This window comes from Leptonychotes weddellii, chromosome 3, assembly GCF_054177405.1.
Source record: "Leptonychotes weddellii isolate Sample4059 chromosome 3, ASM5417740v2, whole genome shotgun sequence".
Lineage (NCBI taxonomy): Eukaryota > Metazoa > Chordata > Mammalia > Carnivora > Phocidae > Leptonychotes > Leptonychotes weddellii.
The window spans coordinates 42562640-42585565 of NC_138371.1; the positions used below are offsets into that span (position 1 = coordinate 42562640).

At 33.5% G+C, this 22926-nt stretch overlaps 1 protein-coding gene across 3 annotated transcripts in view; it reads left to right on the plus strand.

Annotated features, from left to right (window-relative positions):
* Window positions 1-379: 379 nt before the first annotated feature.
* CALCRL (calcitonin receptor like receptor) overlaps window positions 380-22926 on the plus strand; it is a 101455-nt gene continuing 78908 nt past the window's right edge. Inside the window, exons 1-2 of one of the 3 annotated variants that reach the window (XM_081813996.1) lie at window positions 380-626; window positions 20160-20227. The gene's annotated coding sequence lies outside the window, so the exon portion shown is untranslated. Of the gene's footprint in view, window positions 627-5284; window positions 5354-20159; window positions 20228-22926 lie in introns of those variants that run through there. The other 2 variants (XM_081813995.1, XM_081813997.1) reach the window with 2 other exon arrangements.

Below are 22926 nucleotides of genomic sequence, written 5' to 3' on the forward strand. Positions count from 1 at the left end.
AATAATAGTTCCTCAATGCTTTGTAAAGTATAATTCAACACACACACGCACACACCACACTCACACTCCCCTAACTCCTTTAATTGTTGGAGCAGGATATTATATTCAGATTTCCTTCAAATCACAGGCAACTCCATGTGGCAAGTTCTAACAGAACTCCGTCAAGGTGAAATCCAGCCAGCTCTGCTGCTAACAATGTATTCATACAGCATATGATCTCTGTCTGTTCAGGCTGCTTTTTGCTCATGTCTCAGAATAAGAAAGGAGTGCTGCTTTCCTGGGGTATGCTATTTGAGAAAGAAAGTAACCTAACACTAACTGCAGGCGGGGTCAGAGTGATGTAACAGGAAGCTCTGATGTTTCCCTTCTGCTGCTGAGCACATACAATGTGACAACACTTCCAATCTACTCAGAACAACCCTCTCTCTCCAGCAGAGAGTATCACCTCCTGATTTAGGATCATCAAGCTCTGCTAACTGGACCTCAGCCTGCCGGCGGGATTACATTACAAGGCTTTCCCTCTTCCTCACCTTGCCCCGGGGGTAAATCTCTTCTGCAGAAATCTCAGAAAATCAAATTCCATCCTAAGAATATTTCACCAAGAATTTCTTTAGAAGCTGTGCTGGGTAAGTACATTATTCAGAATAAATCTATGTATTCTGAATAGTATTCTCCTTTAGTTTGGCAGTGTTTCTACTGTAGAATTTAGTGATATTGAAATAATATTGAAACATATTCTCATTTCATATGTTAAAGAAACTCCAGTGTATTACTCCAAAATGTATACAAAATCTATTACTACTGGATATTATTATGTATAGTGATATTCTAGAAGATAAATTTAGCAAGTAATAAAAATCTAAATGGATTAAAAGGCATACTTCAAACAAGTAACTTAATCAGGGAACAATGCCTTTTAAAATTTGCTCTACTATTAGCTCAGCTTAAATTTTGACAGCTGGAAAACATTTCCCCCCCAGGAAGGGTCTTTAAACTTTTTATATTGTTAGTACTCTGAGAAAGGGGGGAAAGAGTAACTACTTACGGGGTCCTGGAGTCTCAGTCACTCTGTAGTTGAACAAAATGGAGAATTCAAAGAAAAGTAATCACTTTGAATTTATTATGTGTCTTCTATTTGCCTTTCACCTTTATTTACACATATATCTCCAACTATTGAAATAATAGAATTTTCATTGTTCATTGTTGCCAAATGTGGTTAAGTCTCTCTCTTGCTAACCCTGAATTGTTTCCGCTGTATTGGATCATGGGGTGGGCTACAAAAGAAAAAGAAGAAAAAAAAAAAAACCCAGCTAGGATTGAGAAAATGTTATTTGTCCATTAGCTGTAATTTTACAACTCTTTAGCTAACAGCGTATTACTTCAATTTGTCTGGTATCCCTCTGCAGGCTTTGCGGGGAGGATGTGAAAGAGATAACTGTGAATAAAGAAAAGTAACAAAGTTTTCCCAAGTATGTATGTCAGGTTATTAAACATACAGATATCAATATGTATGTGAGGTTATTAAACAGAAATTAAAGTGTGTTAAAAAAAACCCGAATGTCCAGAAAAAAACTTACAGTACTGTTGAGATGAAACATCTGTTAATGCTTCCTTCACCAGGGCAGACTGTGCTGGACTGTTAGGAAACCATTGTCTACTCGGGTGTTGGTATAGAGCTGTCACAAATCTGTTGCTAAGAAAAATTAGCTGGCAGATTTGGGTTCAAATTATATTGACTGATACAATTTATTTATATAAAAATTAGATATCTGATTTGGGTTCAAATTATACTGATTGACATAATTTGACATAAGAATATATACACACACACACACACACACACATATATATTCTTTCTCACCTATATAATTATACCCTGCAAAATGTCCTTCAGTGGAGAAATCCTGTACTTAATCATCCATAATCTGGCACATCAACAGTGGACTACAGACTCATTCTGAGTAACTCCCTCATAATTTTCTATGCATTTTTCCACAAATTTCTCCAAATAATGGAAATTTCAATTGTTATTTTTGTGATTCTTAAAAATATTATGGCTGATTTCCTATTTCCTTTCCATCATCAATTGTATTGAATTCCCTGACACATGTGTAGAAATGGAAAGCGTGTTTTTAGAAGGTGATTTTGTAAATAGCCATTAGATAATTAGGGAAGGAAATTAAAGGAACACATTAAATGCCTAACCCAATGCCATCGATTAATAACAAAAATTAAAATAGCATTATTTTTAATTTAGATTATTTTCTTAGGAGGTATTATATTAATATCATATTTTATAAAAAGGAACTCCCCATAAATTTCTTCCATAATTTAATTAAATTTTTTAAAGTGTACTAATAGTATGACTTATAGTTTTTTTGTTTTTTGTTTTTGTTTTTGTTTTTGTTTTTTTCAGAAACTACTGTTGAAAACCACTAGGAACTGAATTTCAAAGGTTATTAGGCAAAGACTTGTTATTTGAGAAAATAACTAACTGAAAGTTACAAATAAGAACTCATTATATTCTAAAGTTTGCTTTCCTTAATGATAAGAGAATATCAGAGGATCAATGCATGCTTTCAGCCATAAAGAATTAACTTCTTTTTAAGATGCTATAGAATCATAAAATTAATGCAGAGTCTAAGGCCAGTTCCAAGTATGAAACATAGGATTCAGAAATCATAAGAATAATGTGAGCTGGAGTATGTTTTACCTGCAATATTCAGTTATCTTTAAGAAATGTGCTTTAGTTATTACTACAAGGTCTTTTTTTCTAACATCTTAGCACTTTCTAAAATATTGTTTTGTTAGTTAAAGATGTAAACTTTCAGAATATATAAAACTTCATTCACTCTAAAAAACAAAGATTGGAAAAAACAGGAAAACAAAAAGAAATTAGAATTGGTACTGTAATTTTAAAAATTGTGTTAAATGAGTGACGAAGGTGTATATACTTTACTCACTGGTGATGCCTAGCATAAGTTTAAATGGAACCAAAATGCTAGCATATTTAGGAGAACCTTCACATTCACTGTATGTATTTTGCCATTATTTTATTCATAATGAATTTATTTCAGTAAGAAATTCAAAATAATATTAAGACAAAGTAAGATGACCTTATATGCTTTATGTTAATGTGGATAAATTCTTTGATAACACATAAAACTAATCAAACTTCAGTTAATAGTATTATTACATATTTTTAACTTACATCATTTTTGTGACCATTATAACACTATTTGCTTTCAATTTTTAGCTCCATGGTTAAAATTTGATAGTAACTTAATTTTTAAGAATTGTCTTAGAGATATTTATACAAAAATTAACAAAACATTTTTTAAAGGATCAAAATATACAGTCACAAAACAAAACTGATTTTATACTCTGTTGTATGACTATCTACACAGCTTGAAAAATAATTCTTATTTTAGAGATATCAGGATTATGGTATCAACTTTTCAAAAAACAAATATATTCAAAGGACATTATTTGAAATCATTGGTTTTATTCTCTATCTTATCTTTGCTTAGGATTCAGAGATGGCATTAACCCCAAAACATAAGCTGTATCATTGCAATGGTGTTAATGAAAGACACTCAGTGTCAAATGTGTAGCACCTCTGAGTCCTTTTCATAAGATGAAAAGTCAGTACGTAACTATTTAAGACATTCGTCTGTATCTGGGTTTGAAGTCCATGCATGAACTATAAACATTTATAATTTCTTAGGAAAGCTCTCTTTTTTTACCAAAGTACTTCTACCATGCAGCACTCTTACATTATTTCAAGAAATCCTCTCATTTAATATAAGAAAATGTTTTGATGAAATTAGAAGGAAAATAAAAATTTACAAGAAACAGAAGATCAGGGCTACATACTAACCAGATATTTCAATCATTTTCCCATTTATTCCCATAGAATTCCCATAGGAATTCCTGCCCAAATTCTTTCATCAATAGCAGTTACACAACTCAAAGGATCCAGATAGTTTTCACATCTTAATTTTGGTTTACCTACCTATAATTTGGCTTATAATTTTGAAGATATAGAGTCTTAATTAGTATAAAATTGAAGCAGTAATAGGTGGAATACCTTTAATTGTAAAATTTGGAATGTAAATATTGAGCTAGTGTTATTTAGGATAAAAGAACATATAATTAGATAAATTAAGTAAGCAAACCATTTAAATAATAGGAAATATATTTTTATACATTATATTGCCATTTCAATTTAAACAGAAAAGTCCTCAATAAATCTAGATCATTATTTTTTCATGTCTAATTAGTATTATAATTTTATTGTGTATTAAATCAATAATTTTTGCATTTTCCAATATTTGTGTAATCTTGAAAGCAAATTAGTTTTTAATTTAATAACTTATTTTACAAAAAAATGAAGAATTTAATTTTTAACAACAAAATAAAAGTCTTATTATTATTTAAAAATAAAAGAGAATCACTGGCTGTGAACTGAGTTAGAGTGTATGTTTATGAGATTACTAGTATTAATTATCAGATGATAATTGCAAATATTTTCCTAGAACATGTTTCTTCCTTTTTTTCCTTTAGTTTGTTTACTTAAAAGAGTTGGTATTCTACAAAACTAACACACTAATATATTATCGTTTGCAAAAGTGATCAAAATAGTGAATTTATTTTTTAAATGTAAAACAAGTTTTATCTTTTTATTCCTTTGTGCTTTGAATTAAATGTATGTTTTTTACCTTACTACCAACTAAAAGGTCAAAAATCTCAACTCAGCTCAACCCAACATAAATATAAATAAATAAATAAATAAATAATAAATAAATAACCAACCTACCCCTATAGTATTAAGGCCATAGCTCTATACTTTATTGAGTTTGTTGGATGGAGCCCAATTTTCAGAGAAATCTTATTCCCCTTAACATGGAATGTATTTTTTAATTAGAAAATGTTAATATGGCATAAACTTTTGTATAAATCTGTCATTATTTTTCTATTCGTGTTTCGGTTAACCTGAGCTCAGCTGTGTTTCTTATAAAACCACAGTGACTCCTGAGCATGTCATTTGGTATATTAAATAACAGTGATACAGTAAATGGCAACTATCTGGTTTATAAGAGTGCCCCTCTCCTCACAGCTTAGTCACATGGAGGTTCATTAGCATATTCATGAGCACACAGGCTTGGTTTTAGCAATCAAACTAAGATAAATTTGTCTAATATCCAAGTATCAATTTCATAAATTCTGCAAATGAGTATTAATTGAATCCATCTTCATTAACATGATACCAATTGTTGTTTAGATATTTTGGGCATAAACTTCAATTTTGCCTTCTTTCCAAGGATAATTTGAAGGGAAAATCGGAACTTTGGTAAGTACTGGAGAAGAATAAAGCATGTTATAACTGAAAATAAGGAGGATTAAAACTATGCAAAAAGCATGTCGTCAAACAAAATGTGTGTGTGTGTGTGTACGTGCTTTTTTGCCTAACTCTGTAGTTGTTTTCAAATGTGAGGCAAAAGAGCAGACTTACTTTTACTTAAATAATGGAAACCTAATATTAGACTAACATGTTTAAATATTTTATTAATCAGTCTACATATGTCTTCTTCAAAAAGTTATTTTCAATAAAACTTTCCCTGTTTGAAACAACTGCCTAGAATGGAGTACACTTCAGACAGTATCCGTGTCATATGTAGTGAGGACGCTGCTACATTTTAAATTTTATTAGATATTTTAGTTAGTTAACTGGGAGTTTAATTTCCCAGTTCACTAACTAAAATATCTTTGAACTTGTCAGGTTTATTTGGGTAAATATATATATTTATTGTCAGCTTAATCCTCTGGTCCTTGACATTATTAGATGAGTGCACATATCTTCATATTCCTGAGGGACAAATAAATTTTATTTTTGCCTCAAACAGGAGAGTCTGCCTTCCCAGCTGCAGTTCTCCCTCCCAAAGTTAGCAGTGGATGAATTTTTCCCTACTGCACTAATACAGGAGAACCCCTTTTCAAAGGGTAGCTTGCCCTATTGAGATTATTTAGCTGATTTCTTTGAGGATTTGCCTTCTGCCGTGTCCATTATTAATTACTCATGTATAAACTCATTTAACCTTCCCCAAAGCCTCAGGAATTATTATTATTGTTGTTGTTGTTGTTTATTGTTGCTTGCCTATAAGAAACTCCAAAATCAAGGCACAGAGCTTCTAAGTAATGTGCCCAAATCAGATAGCAATTCAAGTGGAGGTATCAAGAACTGAATCCTGGGAATCCAGACTCCAGAGCTCATGCTCTTAACCACTCTGCTTCCCTTTCCAATTGGTGGCTGGTATCTAGTCACCCCTAGTGTGAATGGATGGTGGTCCCAAAACCTTAGGTTAAAGTGCAGGCAGACCTCAGATATATTGAGGGTTTGGTTCTAGATCATCTCAGTAAAGTGATATCATAATTAATAAAGCCAGTCGAATGAATTTTTTTGTTTCCCAGTACATATAAAAATTATGTAAATAGTATAGTACAATAGCATTATGTTTAAAGAACAACACATATACCTTAATTTAAAAAATACTGCTAAAATATGCTAACCATCATCTGGAGCTTTGAGTGAGTTGTAATGTTTTGCTGGTGGAGGGTCTTGCCTTGATGTTGATGGTTGCTGACTAATCAGGGTGGTGGTAGCTGAAGGTTGGGGTGGCTGTGGCTATTTCTTAAAATAAGTCAATAATGAAGTGCTGCATCCACTGACACCTTTCGTGAGATGCTGTTTGATAGCATTGTACCACAGTAGAACTTTCAAAATTGGTCCGTCTTCTCAAAACTTGCTGCTGCTTTATCAACTAAGTTTATGGAGTATTCTAAATCCTTTGTTGTCATTTCAACAATCTTCACAGTATCTTTCCCAAGAATAGATTCCATTTCAAACCACTATCTTTGCTCACCCACAAATAGCAACTGCTCATGTTAAAGTTTTATCATGAGATTACAGCAATTCAGTCACATCCTCAGTCTCTCCTTCTAATTCTAGTTCTCTTGCTATTTCTACCACATCTTCAGTTATTTCCTTCACTGAAATCTTGAACCCCTCAAAGTCAGCCTTGAGGGTTGGAATCAGCTTCTCCCAAACTCCTGTGAATGTTGATATTTTGATCTTTTCCCATGAATCATGTATGTTTTTAATGGCATCTAAAATGGTGAATCCTTTCCAGAAGGTTTTCAGTTTATTTTGTCTAGATCCTTCAGAGGAATCACTATCTATGGCAGTTTTAACCTTAGAAAATGTGTTTCTTAAATAATAAGACTTGAAAGTTGAAACTACTCCTTCATTCATGGACTGCAGAATGGATGCTGTCTAAGCAGGCATGAGAACAACATTAATCAACATTAATTTCATTGAACATTAATCTCATTGTACAATCTCATTGTACATCAGACCTCTTGGATGACCGGGTGCATCTTCAACGAGCAGTAATCTTTTGAAAGGAATCACTTTTTTTCTGAGCAGTAGTTCTTGACAGTGGGCTTAAAATATTCAATAAGCCCTGTTGTAAACCGATGTGCCATCCTCCAGTCTTTGTTGTTCTGTTTTATAGATCACAGGAAGAGTAGATTTAGCATAATCCTTAGGGCTCTAGGATTTTTAAAATGGTAAATGAACACTGGCTTCAACTTGAAGTCACCAGCTGCATTAGCCCCTGACAAGAGAGTCAGCCTGTCCTTTGAAGCTTTGAAAAGGCATTGACTTTTCCTCCCTAGCTACACAAGTCGTAGAGGACATCTTCTTCCTGTAGGAGGCTGTTTTGTCTACATTGAAAATCTGTTGTTTAGTGTGGCCACCTTCATTAATGATCTTAGGACGATCTTCTGAATAATTTGCTGCAGCTTCTACATCAGCACTTGCTACTTCACCTTGCACTTTTATGTTATAGAGATGGCTTCTTTCCTTAAACCTCATGAACAAACCTGAGCTAGCTTCAAACTTCTTATTCAGCTTCCTCACCTCTCTCAGCCTTCAGAGAATTGAAGAGAGTCAGGGCCATGCTCTGGATTAGGCTTTGGCTTAAGGGAATGTTATGGCTGGTTTGATCTTCTTTATTTATTTATTTATTTATATTTTTAAAATTAATTATTTATTTTTATGTAGGGTTCCATGATTCATTGTTTGTGTATAACACCCAGTGCTCCATGCAATACATGCCCTCCTTAGTACCCATCACCGGGGTAACCCATCCTGAAGCTTTCTCCATATCATCAATAAGACTCTATAGTTCTCTCATTATTTGTGTGTTCACTGGAGTAGCACTTTTAATTTCCTTCAAGAACTTTTCCTTTGCATTCACAACTTGGCTAACTGGTACAAGAAAGCTAGCTTTTGACCTATCTCAGCTTTCAACATATCTTCTTCACTAAGTTTAATCATTTCTAGCTTTTTCTAGCTTTTGATTTTAAATGGGAAATATGCGACTCTTCAACTTCAACATTTAGGGGCCATTGTAGGGTTATTAATTGGCCTAATTTCGATATGGTTGTATCTTAGGGAATAGGGAGGCCCATGGAAAGGGACAGAGATGCATGAGCAGTCAGAATACACACAACATTTATTAAGTTTGCCATCTTATATTGGCATGGTCAGTGATGCCCAAAACAATTACTGTGTTAAGATGAAAGAACACTGATCCCAGATCACCATAACAATATAATAATAATGAAAAAGTTTGAAAGATTGAGAGAATTACTAAAATGTGACACAGAGACATGAAATTAGCAAATGCTGTTGTACAAATGGTACTGATAAGCTTATTAAATGCAGGGTTACCAAAATCTTCAATTTGTAAAAAATGCAATAGCCGAGAAGCCCAAGAAAATGAGACATGCCTGTATATGGTAGGTAGAATCTGCAAGATAATTTCCCATCTTTCTTTGTGTATGCACTTTCTTCCACTAAGTTCCTTCATCTATACCTGTTTAACCCTCACCTTCCTCCAAACCAAACTCCCAGTAGTTACTCTCTATCCTCTGGTAGTTAAGAGTAGCTTGGAAAACAAAAATTTTGAAGAACTCTGTCTTCTTCAGAAAACCTCACTGTTGCTCTTAAAGCCTTCAACTAATTGGATGTGACCCAGACACATTATACAGATAATCTCCTTTACTTAAAGTCAACTGATTTTAGATGTCAATCACATCTATAAAATACATTTACAGCAATATCCAGACTAGTGTTTAATCAAACAGGGCACCATAGCCTGGCCAAGTTAACACATACAACTAACTGATACAACTAGTTCGGGGCATTTGTCCATACTTGCTCTTTTTTCCCCAAAATTATTTAGGTTTTTAGATTTTGGAAATTCTTTAAAAATTCCTGCTGGAACAATAATTGGAATTGCAGTGAATTCATTAGTTAGATTGAAAATGATTAACATCTTAATAATGTTAAGTCATCTAATTATGAGCATGGTATATATTCTCCAGTTACTCAGTGCTTTTTTTTTTTTTTTTGGAGAGGGGTGGAGTCTGATTTGGTTCTAAATATAGGTAGAAGAAATATTTAAAACAATAACATTATAAATGAGGGAGGCTGAAAGATATAAGGTTTCTACACTCCCCCCAAAAAAGGTAGCTTGTTTTTCCCCTACATGATTCACATAAGACCTTCCAGAATTGTTCTTTCTTTTATGAAATTAAAGTCTGTTCTCCTTGCATATCTTATTTGGGGAACTTTCTGTTCACACCAGAATTTAATCCTATCAGAGAACAGTTATATGACTTATTGCTATGGAATAAGCAATGGAACCCCCTTACAGGGTTAAACTGAATGATCCTCAGTTTAGCAAGCACTCACAATGTGCTAGGCCCAGTGCTAGATGTTAAAGATAAACAAGACAGGACCCCTGCTCTGGACAATATCAGCTCCACCTCAGTGCTCAGTCCCGATTAAAGTATGAACTCTTCATTTATTCTGCTGGCCTCCACTCGACTTTTCATCTTGTCCCAAGGTCAGGACTGAATGCCTGAATCAGGATGTTTTTTAAAATGACAAAACCTGATAAATCAGATATTTTCTGTACATATTTATTATATTTGGGAAACCCTGGATTATAGATGAAACATAAAAAAAAAAAAACCCAACCCTGAAATAAAGAACAGTCTAATGGATTCTACCTAGTTCACAATTGTATGTGCTTTGGTTAAGATATTCTGAAATATCTTATTTTCAACTGCTTCTAATATAACTTTGACTTTTCATACTTCAACAGAAAGATTTCCTCGTATCTAAATTAATTGCAAACATCATGGTTGGGTATCAGAAACTGTTCATTTTAAAGATAGAATGTGGTTAAAGAAAGATATTTTAAGAATAAAGCTTTGAAGAATGCTTGGTTTCATTAATTTGAACAGAAAGGCCTTCAAATGAGATATGAGCAAGTATGAAGGTCTAGAACAAACTGGCAGGGGTGAAGCCCATAAAATGATTTTCCTAAATACTGTTTATTTTTTTATTTTTTTAAAGATTTTATTTATTTATTTGAGAGAGAGAATGAGATAGAGAGCATGAGAGGGGGGAGGGTCAGAGAGAGAGGCAGACTCCCTGCTGAGCAGGGAGCCTGACGTGGGACTCGATCCCGGGACTCCAGGATCATGACCTGAGCCGAAGGCAGTCGCTTAACCAACTGAGCCACCCAGGCGCCCCCTAAATACTGTTTAATATTTTAATTAATTGAATTCCTCACATGAGTTAACTTCCTTAATTATACACTTTCCAAAAGGATTTCCTGTGTTGTGTTCCATGTTATCAGTTCAAAATTATTAGAAAACACTTACTGAATCTTTTTGATCATAAAATTAATGTATGTCCATATTTAATGAGCCAGATTCCAGCCTACTTCCTTCAAAATAAATACACCAAAATTAACAAAGAGTTTATGTTTGAGTCATTGTATAACTCAAACATCCTTTAAAAATTCACTAATTGTGTGATTTTTCAGATTAATCCTGAAAGCTGATTATTCACTAAATTCTCAATATCATAAAAAACTACATATTTAAGGTCGCAAGCTCTCAACTATATCAGTTCTAGTACTATCTGTACCATAAAGGACTACATGTTCAAAACTTTTCATGGTACATATGGTTTCTGAAGCTAGAGTCCTGAATAAGGTAAATAAATCTAGTTAATGGGTTTCTAACAGAAAGAGACTCTAGCTCTCCATGTTCTCAGAGGGTTTCGTTAAGTGTAACTATGATGTAGATCTTGAAGTAACATCTGCTTTAAAAAAAAAAGTTAGATTTCTACATTTAGACAACATTCCACTCCTAATTACTCAAAGTCATATAGACTTCAAGGATTGTTCTACATTCTGGCCTATGATTTTACTTCCAGATATAACTGCATAATTTTATAATCAGGGAAGGACACAGACTGTAAATAAAACGTATGAGCTTTTCTAGCTTTTCTATCAGTTCTAACTTGGATAATGCTTTAGAATTAAATTTATAATAAACAACAAAGGTCATTGTGTATCATATTTATTGATATAAGATTATAATAGAAATTAATGAAGGAATACCTATTTGAATGAATTAACTAACTTTTTAAGTTTATGATGTCTCCTTTACTCATCATATATCCATCATTACAGCACCTGAATATAGAAAAAATGCTAATCTTCCTTATTTGTGGGCCTGTAGTTCCTGGATTCCAGACTTCAGTATTTCTTCTTCCTTTAGACAAATATACTTCTTGTTAGTACTTCTGATATCAACTGGCATAAAACTGAAGAAAGGTAAACACATTATCTGAAACAAGATTAAAAATTATCTGTGGGTTTCTTTTAAAGAGCATAGGATGCTCTTCTCTCAGAAATTCATATGCCACCTTCCTCTCCTCCCTGGAGTCTTTGCTCAGATACAAACCTTTTTTGGGGACCTAACCTAGACACTATTTAAAGTCAGCTGCACCTACACCACCATAACCCTTTTGCTCATCTTTATCTATTTTAGCTTGTGCGAGCTTTTTCCTGTAACATCAATCCCATTGCAACAAACCATCAACTATAATTTACATATATTCTGTGTTATTGTTTATTTTCTGTCCATATCTTTAACACATAAAAACTCTACAAGTACAAGCACTTCTGTCTGCTTTTTTTTTCACTAATATATCCTAAGCATCTAGATAAGTGCTTAAATACTGCTCAATAAATGATTAAATGAATGAATACGTTTCTTTGTATCAGTCTCCACAGAAAACTAGATGGTGACTCTATGTGATTTTGTATCCAGTATACAATAGATGCTAGAGCTGATATTTTGAAGGTGTTAGAAACATGACCCATCGCCAAAGAGAAAATATTCAGAAACTAATTATCATTTTATTATTCTTAGGTCAACCTAATATTTATCCCTCCACTGCTCTTATAAAGGGAAATAAAATTAGTAAAGATGCTTTCTGTAACGTAGTTAGTGTTCAGGTTTCACTGAATTCCAAGGCGTGACCTTTCAAACTAGGGTAAATGAGAAGGTTGCTTGGTATTTTAACACAAAATGTTGAAGCATTTCCCCAAATGGCCAAACAATGGCTGAACTTGGCAGAATTTCTTGTTGCAACTGGCAGACCTGCCAACTGTTGTCTCCCAACAGAAGTCTTACTCCATTACTTATTGCCTTTCTGGACAGTAACATTAAAAAGTCTATAGAAGGAGAAAAAACTTAGCGGTGAAGTTGAAAAAAGTAAAGCAATCATTTAAAAAAAATATATATATATATATGTAGAATACAAGCTTGTTTAATTCACAAAAAATTATACAACTGTGTGATAAGTGATGTGTTAAGTGCTTGAAAATCTATTATTTATCAAGCTTCTAAGTGTTGATTTATAAATGTTTAAAGATAATTCTAAAAAGAAAACCAACTGTCAATGCCCTTTCATCCTTGTATAGTTTTGGACATTTTCCAAACATTAATTTAAGCCAAATAATTTTTTTTATAAACTGAAATATATATTTGTCATTACATAAAGTCATGATTTGTTTGAGGGCTTCATGATGGATTTTCACAAAATATATCTTCTGAATTGACTCATCTCACAAGTTATGATGATACTTGTTTTTTTAAATTTAGATTCTCTATGTGTTGAGATCCATATAGCTAACTCTATTTTCTTTTAAAGCAGAGTGCTAATCATTCATTTACCTAGAAATATCATAAGTGGGTTTTTTTCTTCTGAGCCCAGATATGCATGTCACTTGTGTGTAACAATAATAATTGTTATGAAACCATAAATGTTATGAAACAGTAATTTTCCTTTGAGAAAAAGACTGCTTCTTAAATTATGCTCATAATATTCAGAGAAAAGATGTATATAAAATGTGTTCAAGTTAGTTTGCTGTTTATTTCAACATATCATCTAATAACACACTGGCCGAATTTTAAACCACAAGCAACAAAACCAGCTTGAATTAAACAAATCTCCGTCCTGAATGAAGTATTGCTCAAAACATAAAAGCAAACTGTCAAATAGCTTTTTCTTCCCACCATCCTTTCCTATTCTTTAATTCTTCTTGCCTGACTTTATTGGATATGGTCATTATCAGATAATGTACTTATAATAAATTTTTGATTACAAAACATAAATGATAATAATGCCCTTACAAAAACTGTATTTTGTTTTAAGGATTAGTCTACATTCAGTTTATTTCTGGTATGTTTATAGATAGCATCACAACCCAATATTCTACAACACGTTTTCTTTGTCCCAAGTAGCTTAAAATAGACAAAATTAATAATAATAAAATAAAGTCGAGACCAACAGACAATTGACAAATTTTAATCTACATGAGCTTGGCAAAATGCTGAAAAAAAGCACTTAAAAATAAACTTTACATCAATAAAAGCCCCAGTAGAAGTTTCAATTCAAGTACTTCGTTTTAAATTACTTTAGAGGGGGACCTGACTGGCTCAGTCAGAAGAGCATGTGACTCTTGATCTCAGGGTTGTGAGTTCAAGCCCCACATTGGGTATAGAGATTCCTTAAAAATAGAATCTTTTAAAATAGGGGTGCCTGGATGGCTCAGTTGGTTAAGCATCTGCCTTCAGCTCAGGTCATGGTCTCAGGGTCCTGGGACAGAGCCCCACATCGGGCTCCCTGCTCAGCGACAAGTCTGCTTCTTCTTCTCCCTTTGCCTATGTGATATCTCTCTCTCACTCTCTCTCAAATAAATTAAAAAAATCTAAAAAAAATAAAATCTTAAAAAATAATTAATTTAAAAATAGAATGCAAAAAGGACTAATTTCTTACAGTGAGCAGACATACTTTATACTTTCCTCAAGCTAGTATCACTCCTTACAATGACAAATAGATATTCACAGTAGTCTGATTCAGAAAAAGGCAGTGCCAAAATATTTGTTCTCTCTCATCAAGATTCAGGGGAGACACCACATATTCTCGAGAGCCTCTTCTAATAGTGTTACTTGTAGGATGAAAAAGGCTGTTTTGAGGTTTGAATAATTGCCTGATATAAAAAATTGCTGTCAATTTAAAATAGTTTCACTAAATATTACAATTGGCTCTCTGTTGCATAGTGGATTTAAAGATATATCCTAATATACATACATATATTTTAGTAATTTTTCAGCTTTTATATCTGCTAGATCACCTTGACTGTGTTAAGTATCTCTGTTCCAGGAGGTTGACAGTAACACCAGAGACAGACCTAGCTAGCCTAGAGCACAGAATAGGACCTTAAATCAATTTTGTAGTTCATGATGTTGCCCAAACCAATGTTATTAACAATTCTCTAATTAGTCCTATTTTAACTAATTCCTCTTTCTAGCTGTCCTCACCTCAGACATCTCTAAAGGAACAAATGTGCTGTCCATGTTTACATGCATCATATCCTGGAGTAAATCCAGAACACTGCATTTTGTTACAGGTCTGGTAACAGTACCTTTGGTAAATGACAAGATGAAGGGTTTGAAGATTCACCAGAAATTGATAAAACAAGACATGAAAGGAACAAGTTAGGGAGTGAAGGGCCAATCTGGAGAACGGAGAAATGAGAAGATTCAGAAAATGTTTCATCTAGAGAACAGATATATATATGACTGTAAGAATACAATTAACTTAGTAATTATTGCTCACTGAGTAAACAGACTGACATAAAACCAGAGTGAGAGATGGGTTTGAAAGTAAAAGAAATTAGATCAAGAAAAGGGAGTGAACAAAATAGAGAGGAAAAGAGAGAAGATAAAAGGGGAGGCAATAAAAGAAGATAAATTGGTTCAATAAGATATATTTTATTTGCCAGAAAGGTTAGAAAGTACAAATCCAGCACTGAACTGCATAAAGTAAGATGTGGAGACACTTTGAATACATGGCCATGGACAAAAAGTTAGTATGCAAATGCCTCCCAACTGCTTGGCCCAACAATTCAGATAGGAAAACTTTATCTACACTTTTGTTTGGGAAACTGGGTTGAGGGTTAAGCCTAGAAATTATTCCTTCTGATAAGAGGTGAAGAGTGTTTATGAAGAATTTGCAAGAGGCAAACACCACCTCCCAGATGATAATCATGTTCTAAGGCTTGGGCCCTATTAGTCAAGATAATGACTGTACTTGTAAGCGTTCATAGGGTCTGACCTGCTGGCAAGTCTTAGTCTGTCTAGGACACTTTTTCAAAAGGCAGCACAGATGTTGGGCTATATTCATGATACCACATCTAAAGCAGCAGAACTGTTTGGTAAAATACAAATCCCTTGGCTAATTCCAAATCTACCAAATCAGGCTGAGATCACTCAGCATACAGAGGGAGGAATGCTTAAATGATCCCTGTGTGCCCTGAAAATAGTTTTCTCTGTACTAAACTCTGGATGTGGTGAGACTTAAGACATAAAAACACAGTTAGGTTCAAATTTATAATAACAAAATAAAAGCATGAACAAGACACATGTTTAAACCAAGTGATTCTCTTTCTAAATAATAAAATAACAAGCATTAATTCACATGAACTACATATAAATAACAAGACATACATATTACTTTCTCTTCTAATTTTGGCTTTGAGAATTATTAGTTTTGTGATTTGGGGGTGCATTTTCCCTGTCTGAATCATCCTAAAAGTCTTGAGAACCTGGTAATAATCCAAAATACAACTTTACTGACCCTTTCCTCTTTCACTGGACTCAGGGGTAAATACACACACACACACACACACACATAATTGATTCATGGGCTGTTCATCATTGGTGTTCCAAAATTTCCTCCATACAACTAAGAAAGTAACCTAAAGTCAAATAGAATTCATACACCTAAATCATATTTATAAAATTCTAAGTGTTTAAATTGTGCATTGACTGTGATTTAACTGTGAAATATTCAAAGGGGGTCTAATCTTAACAATATCCTGACAAAAGTAAGTAAACTTTCAACTTGGATCAGTGATGTGTGAGGCAGCTGCATTTCCCCCACCCCAGTGCTGTGACCTATCCCAAATACATTGCATTTTGATATTTTGATCCATAAATCCACAACAAATACCTAATCCCAGATTAAGGAATTATACTCTTCATACTGTTCTACAAAAATGTTTTCTAATTTTAAAAATCTTGTACATACAGAAGATTATACATAGCATAAATATACTGTTTAAATAAATAAATGCCTGTTTATGGAACCCAGCTTGTCCATCATGTTCCTCTTAGTTAAGTCACACACATGGCCCCAGAAGTAAGCCATTACCCAAACTTGTACTTACTATTCCTTTGCTTTACTTTATGGCATTATCACATACATACATGCTTTTAAGCAATGTGTTATTTAGTTTTGCTGTTTTTATTTTTATTTTTATGAAAGTGCAATCACTCTGAATATAGTCTTCGGAGATTGCTTCTTTCATTTAGCATTTTGGAGATGCAGCCTTATTAATGTATGTAGCTGTTTCTTTCTTTTCACTGTTGGAGTGTTCTATGGTTATGAGTATACCATAGTATATTTCATTTGGATTACTTCCACCATTTTACTATTACAAACAATGAAGCAGTGAATGTATTTTTTACAAATCTCCTGGTACACATATGCCTGAGTTTCTTCAGGGAATATAGTTTCGAGTGGGATTTCAGGATTTTAGCAATTCAAAGTGCTTGTACCGATTTATCCTCTCATCAACAGGGTATGAAGTTTCCACTGCACGACATCTTTTCCAACACTTTCTATTATTGTTAAACTTTTAAATTTCTGCCAGACTGGTGGGAGTAATATAGTATTTTCATTGTGATTCAGTGTAAAATCATTGTGATATTAATTTGCATTGCCCTGATTATGAATCACAGCAAATTTGTATGTAGAAAGAATTAAAATTTTTCTCTGAAACATTTGTTTTTAATTGGGTAGCAGTGACTTGATATTGTAGAATTATGGGTAAGCCACTTTTGCTCATAATTATTTAAGAGAAGGACTATCTTGTTTTGGTTAGGTGGTCCAGGAAAAGGAGAAAGTGTATTTTATTACTTTTAAAACTGGGAAGGTATAAATAGCATTTCTCAGCATGACAAGAACACAAACTGATAATGCCTAGAATCATATCTCTAACTTCCCATTTCCTTTATTCAAACACCCCATCAAACACACATCAAAACCTCTTTTAAAAATAAAGAGAGGAAGAAAATGAATAATTCCATTCAGATGCATGTGCACTTTTTTTAATAGACTTTATTTTTTAAAGCAGTTACAGGTTCACAGCAAAATTAATTGGAAGGAACAAAGATTACCCATACGGCTCTGTCCCCATTCATGCACAGTTTCCCTCACTATCAACATCTGCCACCAGAGTAGCTTATTTGTTACAATTGAGGAACCTACAGTTGACACAGCACGATCACCCAAAATCCATAGTTTACATTAGGGTTCATTCTTGGTGTTTAAGTCTATGACTTTGAACAAACACATAATGACATGTGTTGTATGCTTTTTATAATTTTTCAAATAGTTAAAATCATTTATGGAGCTTACAAATCTCTTGAAAGAGACAGTGTCTCTCTACTGTGGTAAAAATTATTTCTTATACAGAAAAAACACTATAGAAGGCATTAGAGTTTGTGTCTTTCACATAATCCCTCATTTTGGAAACCACTTGATTGTTCTTATACATATTAGCTGAATCTAACCCATATATTTTTTCAATGTTTTGTTTCTTCTTACTAAATATACTTAGATTTACATCTTTTTAGCTCAATTGTTGTGCTTCACCATGACATTACATTAATAAGGTTTATCTATTATTCTTATTTGTTATATTTCTTTTGTTTTTAGGGTTTAGTTGATTTTGATTTCATTGTCTAATCAGTTCAGCCAATGGCACTGCTTGAACAAAATTAGCTTTCTCTTGAGTTTTCTCTAGATAGATCTATCTAGAGGCTTTATGTTTTCTTTGCATCTTTTCTTCTTGGATGTTAATTAACCTTTGGTACTACAGACACAGATATTTTTCAGAGAAAAGTGGAAGTCAGACCATGCTGACATATGCATTATTTTATTAAAATGTACAACACATTGGGGTGTCTGGGTGGCTCAGTTGGGTAAGTGCCCAACTGTTGATTTTGGCTCAGGTCAAGGTCTCAAGATTGTGAAATCGAGCCCTACAAAGGACTCCACACTCTGTGGGGAGTCTGCTTGAGATTCTTTCCCTTTCCCTCTGCCCCTCCCCCTGCTCTTTCTTGATCTTTCTCTCTTGCTCTCAAATAAATAAATAAATCTTAAAAAAAAATGTACAATGTGTTTACTTATCAAAATTACCTCATCAGTAAATTTTTTGATAGCCAGAAGAAACTACTGACATACTTGTTTTTTACTTATCCCAAATCACCAAAATGGTGGAAAGAAGCATTTTCAGCTGGAGTGAAAATAAAATCTCTAGAGCCATGCAGAAGAAAACCAGTAACACTTCATGGTCCTTTCTATTTCATGTGCTATTTTCTAACAAGTTGGGAAAACACTCAAAATAAACTTCAACTCTGAACCTTCTGAATTCTATATATATGCCAGTAAAGCCTGAGACTGACAAGAGTTTTTATTTTTTCCAAAATAGCTTGTAGAAAATCCAGATGCTAAAAATGTGCAGTGTTTGTTGGTGTAAAAATACACATCTCCTCACTAAGACTAGATCATGATCCTAATTGTAACATATACTATCCAATTTAAAATAATATATAATAAATTATTAAAAATATGTGAAGGTATACAACTTTACAAAGTAATCCAAAATGTTTTTTGAGTCACAAAAATCTGATTACAGAGATTGCTTTTAACATAGCTTTCTTAACTTTTGAGTTTTCATGTAAATATCCCTATTGACTTCATAGAAATCCTTGGCAATAATTCAAAGGTTGTTGTTAGAAGTAGCTACAAATTGATGATCCATAAAAGTGAGTTCAATAAAAACCTCTCAAATCACAATATAAACTAATGGAGATAAATAATCTGTGAACACAAATTTGACATTTTTGAAGTTCAGTAAGTCCAAATACCATGTAAGGGCAAAGCTGGATTAAATTCAATTATAGGTATATCTTGCCTTCAACATTAGTTTGAGTCTGAAAAGAGGCATAAACCCCATTTATATACATTAAGTCTTTGTTCAGCGGTGGGTGAATCTCACTTTTTGGTAATGTCCTATAGTTAAAGAAAGTTAAATGCCAACCTGCCATGACAAGGCCTGTGACACTCTTTGCCTCTCCGTCATTCCAGTTCGATCACATTGACCTTCTTTCTGTACTTTGAACTGGCTTTGTCATTCCACCCTCAGAACCACTGACCAATCCTTCCATACTTCCAGGAACAACATTTCTCCTGAACATTTCGGGGCATCCACCTCTTCCGACTGCTAAGATCTTGAACAACAGGGACCATCCTTCATGTTTGCGCCCCTTAAAATCTTCATTATTAAAACATAAGGCGCCAAGAACAAAGTTCTTGATTACTTCCAGGTTAGCATGATGGCAACCTGGCAACCTAAAAGTTCCTGACACATCTCCCAACTTCCCATTAAAATTCAACATTTAAAATACAGGGGTTTATGGTTTGAACAAAAAACCCACACTAGTGTGTAACTAAGTTAAATTCTGTAAAGTCCCATTATTCACTACTGCTATTACCAAATGCACAGGAATGTTCTCTTGTCACCCAGGGTTCCTCGATGATACACCAACCACTTGTGCTGCCACCTGTCAAAACTTTGGATGGCCCTGCTTTCAGGTATTGCATACATTACAAAAGAACATTCAGGACCTAAATAAAGGAACATGCTGGATTGCCAATGAAGTTGAGAATAATATGAACATGTTAACAATAGTAAGGAAGATTTCACATTAATTTATAACTTAATGTCAAATAACTCCTGAATAAAGGAAACCTTTGAAAGGTAGTCTAACAAAATGCTGGCAGAGATGGACATATGGACATCTGGCAACCTTATGAAGTTATTTCCTGGACCTCAGGGTAGGCATTTAGTCCCTAAATTCTTGTTCTCTTGGCCAGAGAACTAGGAGTGTTTAATTAATTTGAATGGGTCCAATCAGATTTATTAATATTAGTAATTTGGTAATATTTGCCACAAACATCACACACACACAAACATACATGTATGTACATACATGCACATATACAACGTCTGTAGTTAACCTTATTATAACTATATATATTTCTATATGGATTACATAGAAAACAAATTATGTTTAACATTATTAAATAATGGAGCTAGGTTGCTCATTTGAACTAAATAACTTTCCTCTGTAGAATTCTTTCTTTTCTGGATCATATAGTCACTGTCCTATTCCTATAAATGATTGTAAAACTTTCCCATAATTGGAACATAAGAGGATATCACTTATAAATAAGGGAACAGGAAAATGGGGGGTAAGCTGTTTTAAAGATTTAAGTTGTTCTAGAGACTATTTTTAGAACTCCCTGGCCAAACAGTTTCCATTTCAATCCTGGGCATTAATTACAAGCTTCAGGGGCACTGGTGCTTCCAAAAAGATTACTGTTGTAGACGGATATGTCTTTTAATTTATATTTAGCATTATACTTCCATGTCAATAACATATTAATTATACAATTATTATTACACCTCACAGCCCCCTTCCTGACAAAATTAAAGTAGTTTTCCTGTCCTAACTTATTTTTAGACTGCAAAGTATTTAACAATTCAATCATGTATCATCCTGATAAACTATAATGACATTAATGAAAAAGGCTCCTAAATAATTTTATCTTAAATTCAAAGCTAAGTGACATAATTCCTTCTTCTGATTTTTAAATTCCCAAGTCATTCTGCTGGACCCAAAAATAGACCCTCTATAATTATTCTTTTTCCCACAGCTTGTCTTTGGGAACTCATCATTGTTGTTCTATCCTTTCATGTGTCAGCTTCCTTTGCACGTTACATTTTATATGACTCACTGTTCCTTAGAGCAAGGTTTGAATGCTCAAAATGCCTACTTATATCTCACAGCTGGATTTTTCTTCCTGAGCTTTTTTATGTGAAGTGGAGACAGATCAATTTTCATCAGCCCCAATTTTTCTTAATGAAGACATGTAGGAAAGAGCATAAAATGGAAGAAAATTCACTTACCAGGCAAAAACTGATTTTGATCTCCACTGTCTATGTGTACCAGTCATCTTTATGTGGAAACTAAGAGGATTATACAATATTTTTTCTAAGTGTCTTTCCAACTTATAAATTTTAACATCTATTGGATACTGTGAAGGAGATAAATTGGAAGTGGCTTGAAAATGAAAGGTACAAATTTAAACTGTTTTCTCTTCATTAGATTGATCTCTGACTTGAGGAGTATTGCTAAGATTTTTTGGGAGAAGTTTAATAAAAGTTTAAATACTACTCTTCTGTAGTATTTAAAATTTTATTTTTAACAAGTACTGTTTAAAGTGAATATGTATTTAAATTCCAGCAGGAAAGATGTTGAAAAATTGTCTCTGGGGAGATTAAAAAATATAAATGAGAACCAGGATTGCAGTTTGCTATCATATTAGTTTGACTCATCTATGGTTTAATTTTAACCTAATGAAAGAGGCTCAGAACTGAAACTTAGAGAACTCCTAGTCTTAGCTCATCTACCATGGCTGTGGGATAGAAGGCAAAAAGTCTCCTCAACTCCTACTTTCCAAATCTGTAAAATGAGCAGGTTTCACTATAAGACTTCTCAGGTCCATTCAGCTCTGAGATTCTACAACCTCTGAATGTAACTATGCTGAATTAAAGATAGGAATGAGATAAAATATTATCTGAAGTTCTTTGTAACAAAGTGATTTGTAATAGTTCAATTCTAACTTTGAATATTTTTGCACTGCTTTATTTAATCATCAATTAGACTCAAAAACATAACCGATGGTTAAGAGGTGGGAAAGAAAAAAATAAGGAGAATATCTCTGGCTAGATTGAATTCTGGCAACAGAAGGATCTGTTTCTAGTTACCACTACTGTTTAATAATCTTACTAAAAATCCTTTTATGTCCCAACATAGCAACAATATTAATTTTTAAATTTCTAATAATTTGATAGTCCACTTTCACATTTAAATCTTAATCCAACTGAAATTGTATCTCAGATATACATTTTTCCTCCAAATTGATAGACAGGTTTATCAATACTTTTCATTAAGTAGTTAATCTTTTCTATTACTGATTTGAAATTTAACTAAATTGTTATATTCACTAAATTCTGTTAACAAAATTATTTTGAAGGGGTGCCTGGGTGGCTCAGTTGGTTGGGCTTCTGCCCTTGGCTCAGGTCATGATCCCAGGGTCCTGGGATCCAGCCCTATGTCTGGCTCCCTTCTCAGCGGGGAGCCTGCTTCCCCATCTCCCTCTGCCACTCCCTCTGCTTGTGCTCTCTCTCTCTCTGTCAAATAAATAAATAAAATCTTAAAAAAAAA